At 45.5% G+C, this 15430-nt stretch overlaps 1 protein-coding gene across 1 annotated transcript in view; it reads left to right on the plus strand.

Annotated features, from left to right (window-relative positions):
- The first annotated feature begins 10343 nt into the window (after nt 1-10343).
- Nucleotides 10344-15430, plus strand: part of LOC135385917 (protein artichoke-like) — a 230301-nt gene continuing 225214 nt past the window's right edge. The window contains exon 1 of the mRNA XM_064615542.1: nt 10344-10668. The gene's annotated coding sequence lies outside the window, so the exon portion shown is untranslated. The remainder of the gene's footprint in view (nt 10669-15430) is intronic.

Below are 15430 nucleotides of genomic sequence, written 5' to 3' on the forward strand. Positions count from 1 at the left end.
CGCACAAGACCTAAGAGTATCGATGTCGAATTCGTATAATTTTCACGGCTGCTGTCAGCGACGAGCACTCAGACGCATAGCTAGTGTGCATCGATGTAGACTAGGCGAAAGACGCCTGGATAGCAGTCTAGGCGGGAATTGGAACAAACCTTAACATGGCGGCACTTCCGGTTAGACCGCTAGGCAGTCGACTAACCGGGGTATTGGAACGCAGCTTTAAACATAAAACATCAAAATTGATGCACATGAAAGTCAGCTCACTATAACTACATTTCACAGTATGAAACGCACTTTCAGTCAGTAAACTATGTGTAATGTATTGAAATAGTGTAACACAAAAGGGTCAGTATACCAGTTCTGTGAGTGGGCTGCATCGTTTTCATTTCGTGAATTGTCCTCAAAGAAGCACGTACGCCACAAGAGCCGGCCTTCGTAGCTGAGTCGGTACCGTGTTGGCTTGCTGAGCTCAAGATCGCGGGTTCAATCCCAGCCGCGGACGGTAGCAACGTGAAGGAGGTAAACATTGCTTCCGGCACCGTGTGTCGGATATTTCCGGCGCACGTCAAAAGAACCCCAGGTGGTCCGCACCTAGGTGGTAGGAGGGTATGACTCCTACCCTGCGGCACGTGCAGAATGTCACCACACTATAGGCTGAAACACCCTACGTCTAAATGTACAGCAACTGCATAGTTTCGTGCGGTATTTTCCTTTGCATTCGAGATTCGGATGGCTGCATAGACTGTAATTTTTCGTGCCCGCGTGGCATGAGTGTTCTACAAACATGTACGTAATCTTAATAAGACAACTCACCAGTGGTGTTATATCTTAAACAATGTTTAACATCCATATCTTTCAAGCGCTTGTGTTCGAAATAATTCCTTTCCGATTTGAGATATGAAATTTTGCCCAACGAGTTTGAGCAAACTGGAACGGGGATTATTCACTGACCAAGAAATGAAGACAATGTCCCCTGTGCTGTGGCGCAAGGCGGATTGACAACGGCGTTTTGTGGTCCACAAGAGGACCTTGAACACGCATTTAATCTTCCCCACTAAACGTCAGACCAAACCCCACCCCCGAAGTAGAAATACTAAACATGGTGTTTTGAAGCACATGTCCAATTCTTGGCCTAGATCTGAGATGGTACTCTCACGGACAGTAAAACAACATAGGGATGACGATATTTTTACATATATGATACACGTTTTACGTATAAGATACACCTTCATATCCCTCCTGTTCATGTTGATGTTAATGCCCGCGATAAAAGTAATAGGGAGTTCATGTTGGTTGGTATAAAAAAGAAAAATATGAAGATGTTGGCCCAACTCTACATTGGGCCGGCTACTCCAGTACGCTTATGGGAGCGAGGTCTGGCTACCAAGGAGTCTAAAAGGATGCTTTTGTTCCACAAAAGTCCTAAGGAAGGAGATCGCAGGGTGTGACACATGTCAATGTGCTGCTGGTCAGGCACCGATCACCTTCTTGACGTCAAATGGGACGTTGTCGTGTCTGAACAAGGCATCCTTGAGAGCTTCATATCCATGCCACATTGTGTTGTTCATCACAGTCATTTCTGAAGACAGGGCCACGCCTCTCTCAAGGAGGAAGTACACTACACGGTCAAGCGTAGTCTGAAGGCGGCGCTGTAAAGCAAGCCACTGCTTTCCCGATGACCATATGCAGATGTCATCCACGTAAAGACTAATAAATACCCCTCGGGGTAAGAGACTCGGGGCAACCATGACAACATTGAATAGTAAAGGACTGAGTACGCTCACCTGTGGTACACCGGCTGATAATGTATATAAGCTCGTGTCGCCTTTTGCGCCTCTATCTGCCATTTTATCTGCCTTTTGCTGTTCTTCTGAAAACAGACCGACCATTAAGAAAATCAGCAATCCAGTGAAGAGCACGGCCAGTGATGTTAAAACTGTACAGTCCATGAAGCAAATGGTTGTAGCTCGTCGTAGGATATACCCTCTTCATATAAAAATGAAAAAAAGAAAAAGAAAAACAGCCGCTGTACGCTCCCCGCGAGATCAAGCTTCTTCAACGTGAGTGGCCAAGTTTAGGATGCAGTCTATTGAGGTCCATGCCTTTCCGAAACCTGCCATTTCAGGAGACAGAAGACGCCGGGGCTCCAAAAACTACTGTATTCGGTGTTGGATATGCCTTTCCGATATCTTACATCAGCAGTTTGTAAGGCTGATGGACCGAAACGACGTCAACTCTCGTCCATGACGGAAGGACAAAATCGCGTCTCTCCAAGAGTCGTTGACTAGGTTCAAAAGTACAGTGCGCGACGACGGTCCCAAGGAGGCTATATAGCTTTGCAGGAGGCTCCGTCAGGCCCTTTAGCTGACCGCTTCGTAGACCGCACCATAGACCGCATCGTGTCGTCCGATGTTGCAGCGTGCTCATTGCGGTTCCCAACACGCATTTTCGAGTGCGCACTCTACATTTACACTAGCATCTGGAATGACGAGGATACTTAATGCAAATTTTGATTATGGAATGCTTATGGCCACCTTCAAGCATGCCCATCTCAAAGTCGTCTGGGGACAACAGCATTTTCTATGCGTAAGCATACAGAGGTGGTACTCTGAAGACTGTTCTTTTCATATCCTCCATTAAGGAATCGTCGCGCATCACAACTGACAACGCCTGTTTGCCCTAAATCTACTACATACTGGAACAGGAGTTTGCATTCTTGTAACACATAGTATGCTCTGCGTAACACAGAGAGTAAACATGTGTCGTTGCATGCTACTCGACCTCTTATTAAAAGCTAACCACGCTTCACACCGGAGACGCTTGAGCACACAGATGCATTATCAGAAAGTCAGGCATAGCCCGTGCATTTTAATGCGGTTCGGGGCGCACGTGCGATTAAATGTGATCGGGTTTATGGCAAGTTTTACGAGGCGGTGCCGAACTCCAATGTTTTACCGTTGAACAAAATGCTGTAATATTCTGGTCAGAGTTGATAAAGGCATTTTATGTAAATTACACGTTATTGCACTGGCACCTCCGTCGTTGCGACAGAGTTTTATGGACGTGTGCGATGCAGCAGCAGTGGTGGGGGTAACTCATTACTATCTCATCTCATCTTTTATCTATTTATCTCATTTTATCTCGGTATCATGGTATCTCATTTTTTTGTAACGTTTAACTTAACCCGTTGCCCTGAAGTACCAGTAACTCATTTTCTAGGTAACTTTGCAACTTGAGGAGAGTTCCAAGTTTCTTTTGTTTAATTCTGGAGCACAAATAACGCGGGTTGTGCCCTCCCTGTCTGATGAAACGGTAGCTATGTGGGCGCCGATTAGACGTGCACCGACACCACCTCGTCTGATTGCGCTGCGTTGTTGTTATGCGGTGCATCTTGGATGAATCCTACGAATTCAGTTTTGGTCGTGCATTCGGATCAATTATGTGGCGTTCATCATAGCGGCGATTAGCGTATTTGTAATGGTGGAGGGCAATGTGTAGCTGAAACGTCACACTTGGCGCGGTTCTACGAAATATGCGTACAGGATGGGAACTCATGGAAGTTAAAATTCAGATGCCTGCTTTGCGCTCCGTTGAAGAAATTTATCATGGCATCAAAATCACCAAACGCCAACCTAAGGAAGCACATAGAGGGTACGGCTTCTTTCATCAAGGTAAGGCAAGGTTGGTATAATTTCGATGTATGGAAATTATGAAACGTTTCCATCATCCATCATTCTGACATCGAGATATGAACTACTGTAATTATACAAAGATAGAACTACTGTATTGTACAAATGTTAAGGGACGTGCTTCTGGACGAGAGCCGCCGATATTTGGAACGGAGACTGTTCTTCGCCTGGGTAAAAGACTGGATGGATTTTTCTTATCCACCTGGCTGTTGGCCTACACTACCCATGGACCCTTAACACGTCATCCCTAACCTTTTAAATAGCATGCCAATGATGAGGACGGTGCCCTAAAGATGAACAGTCTCTGTTCGAAATATCGGCGGCTATCGTCTTGAGGCACTTCCCTTAACATTTCCTTACTGGTTTGCTGGATTTTCCACCCGTCTTCTGTACTGTACGAAGTTAGTTACCAAACAACTAAAGAAAGAGTACATATTACGTAGCAAGTAACTTGAAGAACTAGCATTAATTTTCCAAAGTAGCTAGATAACTTCAGGTTCATTTTCATAACTTGTAACTTCGTAAGTAGCAGTTATATTTTTCACAAAGTAGCTAGTTCCTTTTGTCCCGTAACGTCCTCATCTTTGTACAGCAGTGACCCGTGCAATATCGATTAAGCTGCAGGTAACAGCGAGAGGTTCATTTTCCTGCATTACTACATAATCGGAAGCAAGCCAGAAGAGCTTCTATACTTGAAGAAGACAACATCGCTTCACTGCGGTTGCTCATTTACGCTAACCTCAAAAAGAACTGCACTTGCATTCAATGTTCGACATTCATTAACTAAGCCTTATTGTGTGCAGAACGGGACAGGTTCAAAACCGTTGAAACTCACTAGACAGCTTGACTGCATGCAGTATTAGGGCGCCGAAGAAATTTGCAACAGTCCTTATTAATCGAACAGATAATCATAAAAGTCGTAGACAATAGTAGCGTTTTGACGACTGAACATGATGCGGAGCAGATATCGTGAGCACACGGCAGAGTGCCAGTTCTCAAGGCTCAACCGCTGCTTCGACCATCCCGGATGACTCGGCGACTCATGAGCACTTATTATCGTATCGCACATCCTCGGCGTCTGCAGAGCTACATGCCATCTTACTATTCCTCAGAAATGTCCCATCCACTCATCGCCGTAGCTGGGTGGTATACTGCGATTCCAAAGTTGTCAGGCAACGTATTGCACATATGGGCCATCGTGGATCCCTGGCTCCGGTAGTTACAGCCATCCTCCAGGAAATGAGCCGTCTACGGGCGATAGTGGTCACGAAGTATCCCTACAGTGGATCCCTGGACATTGCGGCATCCACAGGAATGAAGAAGCGGACAAGGGCTGTGGCAGCCGCGTATAGGTCCCGATCGATAATATCAATTACCCTCAGCAAAAGGGAGAAAATAAGCTACCTTGCCGATATGGTAAAGCCCCTGTCCCATCTACAATGGTGTCAAGATGTCCCATCGAGGACTCTCATGAGAGAAGTGGATCCCGATTTATCCCTCAACTTGCCCGATCGGCTGCCTCGCAACTTTACGTCCGTTTACACAAGCTCCGTCTCGGTGTGGCCTTCGTTCCACTCCATAAAAACAGGCTTGGTATAGCTCTGACACCATGTTATGCTCCAGGTGTGCCGCGCTAGCATATATCAAGCACGTGACCGTAGGCTGTGTCCTCGTCAGTAGTCAACTAGGAGTGTTACGAAACCGCATGAAGCAAATCACTGCCGCTCCGTTCACTTTGGCGACAGTCCTAGAACCCTGGACCGACAATCTGCAACACCATCGTCGCACTGCAGGCTTTCCTGGATTTTCTGCAAGACAGCGGTCTCTTCTACGTCATTTAGTACCTCTCTGCACATTCTGTGTCTTGCTTCATTTACGGGGACCTTGCGCAGCACATGCCGATGTGCAGACTTACTACCGTCTCTCCCCATCGTCACTTCATTATCATTTTACACCTCATGCAGTCCCGTCGGCATTGCTGTAGTCGGCCACAACTCAGGTGGCGAATTTCCCAATTCATCACCATCAGTGTATTTGTTGTTGTTGTTTGACGACTGACCTATAAAACTAAATGAAGACAATAAAATTATCGCTGAAAACAGGATAAGTCGTCTTATCCTGTTCTTTGCTTCACACTGTGACATATTGTCAATGTTGTCGAACTAACTTTATTTAAGAATCCGGGCCCCGACCTTCAACTTGTCGTTATCTCATAACAAGGGTTCGCATCACTTCGGCCCGTGATTCGCCACGAGCTCTTGAGCAAGCCTGCCAAAGTGGCTTTGGAGCGCGCGAACTTTAAGTATAACGATAACGATCACTATGTGAAAGTTCAAGGTCGAGGTCCTAGGGAAGTACCCCAAGCAGCACAATGTTCTGGAAGTCGAGTGCAATAGGGGTGGACGGGTAGGTGGAATACCTTGAACGAACTGGTGAAACTAAAGAACATTGATAAGACACACACCGTCCACCCCTATTGCACTCGACTTCCGGTACATTGTGCTGCTTGGGGCGTTTATGCACTGCGCCACAGACACATTCAGTGGACGACCTTCTTCTTTCTTTTCTTTTTTTTACGTTAGTTGATGTTGATGTTGGTGAAAAAGATAATAGGTAAAGATGGAAGTCGTTACACGACAAATTCGGCTAATCCCATAAGCAGACCCCCCCCCCCCCAAGGGGAAAAAAATGAAAAGAAAAACCCGCCGCTTTCGCGATAACTATCGGCGAAAGGCCAAATCAACGGTTAACGTAGCGCACAATGCGTGACGTAGGTCCAACGCACAGCTCTGAATAAATGCCGCAAGCGCTGACAAGGCAGCATCCCTCTTGTCAGGTGGCCAATGACCCAGCACTTTTACGAGGTCAAAGTTGCAGTAGTCCAGTCGGTCGAGAGCAGATTTCATGGTAGCCCTTTGAGGTGTATATCTAGAACAGTGCACAAGAACGTGCTCACTGCTCAGTGTCCTCCACAACTGCACAAAGTGCGCAGTTCGCTGAATCAGCCTTCCCAGTTTTATGGAGGAATTGGTGCCCGTTCAGACGGCACCTGTGCAAGAGCGTCTGGATAGACCGAGGTAACGTGGCCGGAACTCTAACTTTAAGATCCGGGTCAATTAGACGAAGCAACTAGGAGTTCCCGTCGCCTTGTAGCCATTGTTGTCTAGTCATAGTCTGTGTAAGAGACTTCAGTATATCTTGCACATCTGCTTTGGCGTACGGCACTAGATGTTCTGATGAGGACAGATGTGCTAGGTCCGCTACTTCATCAGCAGCTTCATTCCCCCGTATGCCTGCGTGTACAGGAATCCATTGAAGTATGATGTCATGGCCAGCGTCCCTGGATTGCATCTACACTGTCATAATGCCGTGGACTACGGGTACTCCACACCCGTACATACATACATACAGCCATTTTTTACGTTGGCCTTTCAGATGCACTACAAGGTTGCATGTATTTCCCTTTTCAGTGAGGGTACAGGCATGGTTGCAGCCTGAAGTCTTTAGTATTTACATCAGTGTATTTTTGTGATAAATACTCATTGATGCGATAATGTACGAGTACATGTAGTTGAAGTATGATTGCAATCGAGAGATGAGGACCACGAATGTCTTGAAGAACTAAATTCATATTAAATTGTAGTGCAGCATAGTTTAGACGACATCCAAAACGTGATGTCGTCCTTCGTCCATTTGTTTTTCATTGCAAACATTTCTAATTTGAATTCACGTCTTCAATTTGCTCTGACTCAACTTTTGATCACAGCATTTCTATTGAAACAGTCTCTCCACAACAATCTGATCTGTTCTGCCATGTCGTCAATACAGTAATGCGAGAGTCGTTCCTGAGCTCTGCGTGACAGCTTAAAGGGGACGAAATAATGAAATATCAAGGGGGTAGCGTTTGATTTCAAACACCTCCGCCAGGCGAAATTTCTCCCAATCTGTTCCCACTCCACGCGGAAGGCAGCGGCAGTGGCATTCCGCTGGAAGGGAGAGGGCGCTGCCGCGGGGTCTGTCGCCCACCAGCCTTTGACGTATGGCGGGAAGAAATTATTATGAAGTGAACGGCAATTTTTTCTCGACTGGGGATCGCCTCGGGCCTCAAAAGGGACCATTGGACGGCGTGCTGTGAATGGAAAGGCCGCATGTGCGCTCGCTAAAGCTAATTTTCCACTAATGAGAAGGGCTGGAGGCCGGTTTTTAGCCTCTCACTCATTGCTGTATGTGACAATAAGGCAAAACAGAGGAAGTGCTATAGAAGTCGCGTGTATAGTTTATGCGACCATCACTGTGCGGATGGACTTGAATCGAACCCCGTTCTCGACTACTTATTTTCGTACGTCTTTTCCTTCTCATATCAGCACCAGAATCTCGGGATTATCGCCCCCGCCCCCTTTTGTTTCTGTAGCTCCACAGTGCAGTTCAATCTTTGTCACCATTGTCAAACTAAAAGGAACACTATAGTTTGTAAAACAAGGATTGCAACTAATGTGAGAACGTGGAAAGGAAAGGTGGGCTTGCATCGTCCCCTTCGTAGTTCGTTTAGTCACGTGAAAAGCGCAGAGTGCGATGTTTTCTGTTTTATTGTCGTCATCAATATTTACTGAACAGCCATAAAAAATCGGGCGAGATCATTCAAACGAAAGTCGCATCGTATTCACTTGGGCCCATTGGTACATACCCATCACGAAGCACAGCGCAGCAATACACAGGACAGGAAAGAGAGCATACAACACTCAATGCTCATTTCTCTTTCATGCTTAGGAACGCATTGCCAATGCCATTACTTTCACAAGTCAGAGATGACTTTGGCATTACGTTTTCCCAGAAGTATCTAATACAATCCTCCATACTGTAAAGTGACGGGATTAGACTTTTACGCCGTTACATTTTACCGGTGAGAGCAAAGAGTCTGAAAAAATCGCTGCACACGAATGGTTTCGTCACGAGAGATGCGAACAATATGCATAATCATAGGCCTAGACACTCAAGATGATATTTACTGTAGGGTAAGATGAGTTGGAATTCAAAGATATCACTTAGGCTGTGACCTGCTCAGTGACAAAGCTAGCTGGGCAAATGCATCCTGGGGATTTTCTTTGCCTCTACCACGCAAAATTCGTAACCGCTGCCTTTAGACAGTGCGTGAACTTTCAAACCAAGTGGTGAGTAGCATCATTACGTATTACTCCTCCAAACTATAATGACATTATATTATCCATTACTTCCCCATACATTGTAGTGCATTGTGGTGAATCACCCCAGGTCATAGTCACGATTTATTTGTTGCTGCTGTGGTACTGCATTACCGACACGAAATGCGCCCGGTAACGCACTACTTTGTATTGCGTTATTCCCCATCTCTGGATAGTCTCGGTACGCCTATGTGACGGAGGAACACAAAAGAGCCTATCTGTTAAGAACGATACGCTTTATTGCAGAGGAGTCCGAATCATGTTATCTCGGTCCTTTCTTCCACATGTCGCATGCATGTACATGTTGCCATATATGCAAAGCATTGACTTCATTTCGAACTCATATTTAGCTACTAAGGTAAGGTAAAAAATGCAGTAGCAAGAAAAGAAAGGCAGATGTTTGACCAGTTGTTAAAAAGCCTTTTTAAGCGCTTTTAAATGACCTTTTGAAATGAAATGAAATGAAAAGCGCTTTTTTAGCGTTTTAAGCGCTTTTAAATGACCAGTTGTGGTGGAAGTATCTGGTAATACTGCTAGCTCTAGATTTTTTTTTATATCACTACAATTTATTCTTTATTTTTTTACTGTTCCAAGACACTTCTGGAGCAGCAGGTCCTCCCTTGAGCTGTCGAAGTCTGTCTTGTATTTTTCGAGAAGATGTGATGTGATGTGATTTGAATAACGAAAAAAAAAAAGAGAAGTATTATTACTATAGCGCGGGTGTTACCTGCATTTCGAAAGGACACTGCGCATACGTTCAATCGACTATCTGTTACTGAATATTCTCTAATATACCCTAATAAATGGGGCCCGCCTGTCATTAAGACTTGTGGTGTATCTTTCTTCACGACATTCCCTCCAGCTTCAATCATAGTCCAAAGGTTCGACTGTCGCTCAGGAACACTCAAGACACGCATTCTCAGATGCGCCAAGGCTGACAGCAGTATGAGCACTTTCGATCCCTCACATATTCCATAAGATCTTCTGCGCCAAGGTCAGAGACACAATAACCAATCTTCCCGCAGAACAAACTCAATATTCCTCGGCGCAAGCACATAAAAAGAAGGAAGAGAGATAGAGGGGGGAGTCCGACGAGAAGGAAACCAAAAGGAACAAGATTCCCATATATACAACAATAAATAAAGAAGGGCGAGAAAAAAAAATCTGTTGTGATCAATGCACTATCAATGCACCCGACATCCGTTATGCAAAAGCAGCCCACGCAACACACGGGTTCCCCTCAACGCGAGTATGAAAACGTGGTGAGAGTGAACCCTGGGTTCGGAAGGCACGTGATGAGGAAGGAATGGAGGGAAGACGAAAGGGAGACCGAGGAGGAAGAAAGTAGGGGCGTAAAAACGCGCCCCCTAGTATTGGGGCTCCGACGCTCGCAGATCGTTTTTGGTGTGGATGCGGAGCGCCGACTCTCTGACGGAGCTTACTGCCGCCGAAGGAACGATGCGCTAAGTTGGCAGAAGCACTTGGGACGTTCGACCAACACAGCCTCCAGTCACCAGGAGTCCAAGATTGGTTTGTGTGTCTGCGTGCGGAGTTCTCGCCTTGTGAACGGGACGGTCCGACCTCCATCTATTCCGTCCCATACGGGAGCATTCAATGTGTTCAAGCTTCCTGCACAGCTAGTGGATAGAGACGGGAGAGAAAAAAAGAGGTAGTAGGAAAGGTGGTGTAAGTTTTCACCAGCTGTCTTGTGAGACGCAGTGAAATCTACTCCGGTGAAGAGCTTCTGCGTGGGACGGGTGGCGTGGTTCTCGTCCGGAAGAAGCGTAAGTCGTTCTTCTTTTTGGTGTGTGTGTGTGTGTTTAAATTATAACGTTCGCTGTACAACTTTTGAACAGATTGCAATTTTTTGAAGAGTCATATATGGTATACGACATGTCGATACTTCCGTGTTGCTCAATCGCCTTGGACAGCGATTGCTCCTTTATACTCACCTTGCTTGTGGCCAAGTGTGCGCCGCTAAAATGAATTCGATACTGACGCAGTGTTTGAAAAGTATGGATGCACTACATCAAAAGCAGACTGCAATAGCTTCGTTAACAATGTCACTAACGCTCTCTTACGTGGCAATGCATGAGATGTATGTTGTACTTGTATTTGTATTTCAAGATGTATCGAAACTTGTACGCACGAGATGTTGAAGTTGTACCTTTGTATAATGCTGCTCTTTGTAATTTTGCTATATTTTGTACACCCCTACTTAGGCCTCCAGCGGGCGGCCAGTAGTATTTAAAAAAAAGGAAAAAAAAGCCCTACGACTTAGCTTGGACGAACCTCTCGTCAGCAGTTTCACCAACCTCCCTATTTACTTCGTTGATGACTTCAGCCTCTATTGTAGCCTGAGAACGTTTTAGATTGCATTTAACGTGTTGTGTTTCTGACTAAACGTTACAACAAATCGCACAAGGTACCCGAGGCTGCCACATAGTGCAAGAGCACCCAAGGCCCCAAGTTGCCCTCAAACGGAGGAGAATTTGTATCGAAAGGAACGTCTTCCCATTCTTCTCGTGTTATGATCCCCAGAATAGCGACAGAGATTTCACGTCCATGCAAGAGACAGAAGGAGCGGTTCTTGCAATGTAGAAATTTTATTTCTGATTGGCTAGATCCCAATAGCGCGGGTGTATAACTCAGGAATACGAGAAAGCATATCGTGCGCGCTGCGGATTTCCCAGAGAGAGAGAGAGAGAGAGAGAGAGAGAGGCACGGAGGGTGAAGATGAATAGAAGAAAAAACACATCCTTTGACAGATCAATTATCTCGTATAAATGACACGACTTGCTTCGTGAGCACACCCCGCGAGATGAAAAAAAAATGTCATCTCTGCTGCTGATATATTTTTGCGGGATGATCCGTGAGTTACTGTTTTCATATTGATGCATCTGAATGAAAGGCGGTGCGTCAGCTGGGATGCTGCGGTTCGTGGATCATGGAAACCCCATGAACTTGTCAAACCGAGGTGGCAGAAAGTAAATCACTGATAAAGCAGCTGAGATAATTAAGCCCGTGTGCAAGCCGTATACAATCGAGTTTGCTGCTCCGCTTACTGTATTCTACGTTTCATCATTGCGTTTTCGTTGCACTTGCAACAGTTTGGGGAGTCGTGGGTTTTTGTTCGAGAGGAGGAGGGGCGGTGTTATGGTAGATTTCTAGTTTTCTTCTTCGGATGTGGGAAGGAGGTTCAGCCTCGGATTAGCAAAGTTCGTCGGGTGATGGATTCAATTTCTTCCTCAATTCAATTTAGTTCGGAGAATCTTCTGTCCGACGAGACTAAAGTTACAACCAACATGGTAGAGCGGATGGACATGGTCCTATTCCGAAACCCAGCGACGATTTGATTTGAAAGTAAGCACTGCACTGCCAATACATTGTCTTGCCAGAATTGCCATAGTCATACCAGAATGCTTAAGTCTTAATAAGGTAATGTAATGCACTTATGTGAAGGAAGAACGCTGTCTATATACAATTCTTTTTTCTCGAGAGTTTGAGGTGTGCTTGTGCCTACATCGACAAGCTCGCTTCACTATTTTTGTAGTTCCTACACATGGTTTGGTTTGTCTCCTTATTTGATTGCGCCAGAAAATGAGACATCGACAACGTCTACTTTTCACATTTTCCGTCTTTCTGCTGGGGGCTTGGCCGTTGCTCAGACGTGAATGTATATGACATCATCAACGGTTGAGAGTTGAAACAAATTCTCCATAGCTTTTTTTTTTTCAACCAACCAACCAACGGTGAGAGTTACGCTCGCTGATTCACTGAGGTTGTGGGTTGGAAACTAGCCCGGTACGCCGGTAAGTTTTCTTTCTGTCTTCAATGTACGTGCACTGTTTTTTCACCGCAGCTTTGACAAGTGCAGCTAACACTGCGAACGTCGTACACGAACATCCACTCAATGGTTTTATCGCGCTCAACCAAATCGATCTGGAAAATAATTGCTGCATGGGACAGAAATAAAAAATAAAAAAAATACATCAGATAAGGAATGGGTCGATTTCATTCCTATATATATGGGATTCATTATTTACGCCGCCGAATACGAAACAAAGGCAACAGTCTTTTGGTTTTGCTCTCTCGCTTCATTCAGCCACATAAAAGTAACCGTGCTAAGATAAACCCTTGCGTGCATTTAATTCTGTTCATTAGTGTCCAACTGGATTTCCGTGATACACAAGGCCCGGTATTTGATAGGGTAAATCCATGGCAAAGGGACATGTGCGCGCGTGTCTATCATCTTATGCACGGAAAACATTGAATGAGAATAGAAGTCGCGTAGGACAACGCATTCGTTTGCCTATATAGTTCTGCACAATCCGGTAATCACATCCCTCTCTAAACTTTCGTTTTATGTATACCTTATTGTCGTCCCTTTATACGTAATGCATATAATAGTACGAGTCTCGGTACCACGCACGCTATGACTCTCCCTTGCTTTCAACCACATTCAATCTGAGTTACACTCGTGTTCCCCCCACTCCCAATTGGGTTGACGCTAACGTTGATTACAACATCGAAGTATCATCGCTCTTCCCAGCATGCAACCCATGTTTTGCAAAAGTTTCGCAACAGAGACGGCGCTGCGTCTACTTAGTACGTCTAGCGGCGCGTTTCCACAATCAAGTGCCATTTATTTCGTTCTTTTTATGATGAATAGTTGTCGACCTGCTTACGCTACACTGGACGCGTGTATTGACCGTTGGGTCAGTGAGAAAGTGGCAATGAATGACTTCTAAGAACGACAAGTGTGTGTTAAATTTCGCTTCAAACTCGGGAAGAAATTTCATAGAGACGTTTCAGTCGCTTCGCGTAGCGTAGGAGGCGGCTACATGAGTCACAACACAGTATGGTGAGTGGTTACAGCAATTCTTGAAGGACATAACGTCAGTCAGTGGAGATCCGAGACCTGGACAAACTCCGCCCCAAGGGACGATGACAATGTGGAGAGAACTAGTTCTGTGATTCGTGGAAATCGCCGTTTAACTGCGCGGGAGGTTGCCAATGAAGTGTGGCTCAGCGTAGGATCTTGTCATCAAATTTCGTCCGAGAAACTTCTTTTTGTGCGAAATGGTTGTTACGCAACGGCAACGCGGCGGCTCACGCGTTTCTCCTCATCCGCAATTATTTGACAAATCATCACACATTCACTGCATCCCACCCATCCTATTCTCCGTACTTGCCCCCAGTATCTTTTTTTTTTTGGTTTCCCAAGCTGAACACCACATTGAAAGGACGTCGACTCCAGACCTAGGGGAGAACCAGGAAAAGGAAAAAAAAAACGGCACAGGAAAACTGCGCGCTGTAGCAGCAAAAGTTGATTCCAGGAAGCATTGCAGCAGTGGAAGCAACGTTGGGAACGGTGTATTGCCAGTAGAAGGTACCACTTTGAAAGCTTCCTTGCAACAACAACAACAAAAAAATTAATGGTAATGAATGGGGAAATTCGCCTAGCAATTCCTAGCAATTACACGCCTTGTTTGTACACAGCAACCGATAAGCTCACACAGACCAATACAGATCCATATGCTCTTGCATCGAAGTTTATCCCACTAGAATCCCCTGTAATCGCTTTATGAGTGCATGTGCTTGCGAAGTACACACAAAGATAGAATTGGATTATACTTGAAGCAATCTGTCTCAGGACTATGGCTCCACAATGTACACATGAGTACACAGGAGTTATTCTAGAAACCTAAGCTTAAAGCTCGTGTGGCTCCAGACTATGGCTCCACAAGACACACATGAGTACACGTGAGTTATTCTACAAACGGAAGCTTAAAGCTCATACGCTTAAAGTCCCCTTACAGACTACGGCAGAAAATCTCTGGAACTGTGCAGATGTAGATAGCGATCGTTGACACTCAGTTACCAGAGTCGTATTTTCTCCTTCTCCCCACATCAATCGCGCGAACGTAATTTTGTGGCGCTCATTCAATGAAGACTCACTGGAATGTCGACCTCCAATGAATGTCTTCAGTAATGCGACGCGGTCTCACACTGATTAACGTTTGGCTGCGAATGGACGGGTGGGAGACCACTGCGAAGGCGTAGAATTCGAATTGAGAATACTTTGGAACATCTCCATGGTAACGCGACTGCTTGATGCCACCTATATGGAGCCATTACTTCCCGTCTGCGAATGCGACGAGATAGCCAATATATTTCTGTGTGCTCGAAGCAGTTGTGTTGGAAGGTGAGGGCAACTAGAGCCACAAGTTTGAGTTTAGCCGGTGGCGGTCTTACCCCTTTCCTCTCTCATGCGTTCTGGTCGGCCAGCTTGTGACGTTTATCCGAAGCAGTGCGTTGGAGGCAGTCTATACCAGAACCGTGTGCTTCATTGTGCACTACGCTGACCGCTGATTTGATCTGTGTCTGTTTTATCGCCACCACGTAGGGCGGGCGATAGTGGCGTTTATGTTCTTTCTTTTTTTTTTGGTTGGGGGGTCTGCTTGTCTGAGTAGCCGAATTCCTCGTGCGATGAATTCGATATCTCTACTTTATTTTATTTTTTTCGCCAACATCAGCATCAAG

Source organism: Ornithodoros turicata, chromosome 2, assembly GCF_037126465.1.
Source record: "Ornithodoros turicata isolate Travis chromosome 2, ASM3712646v1, whole genome shotgun sequence".
In the NCBI taxonomy this organism is placed as follows: domain Eukaryota; kingdom Metazoa; phylum Arthropoda; class Arachnida; order Ixodida; family Argasidae; genus Ornithodoros; species Ornithodoros turicata.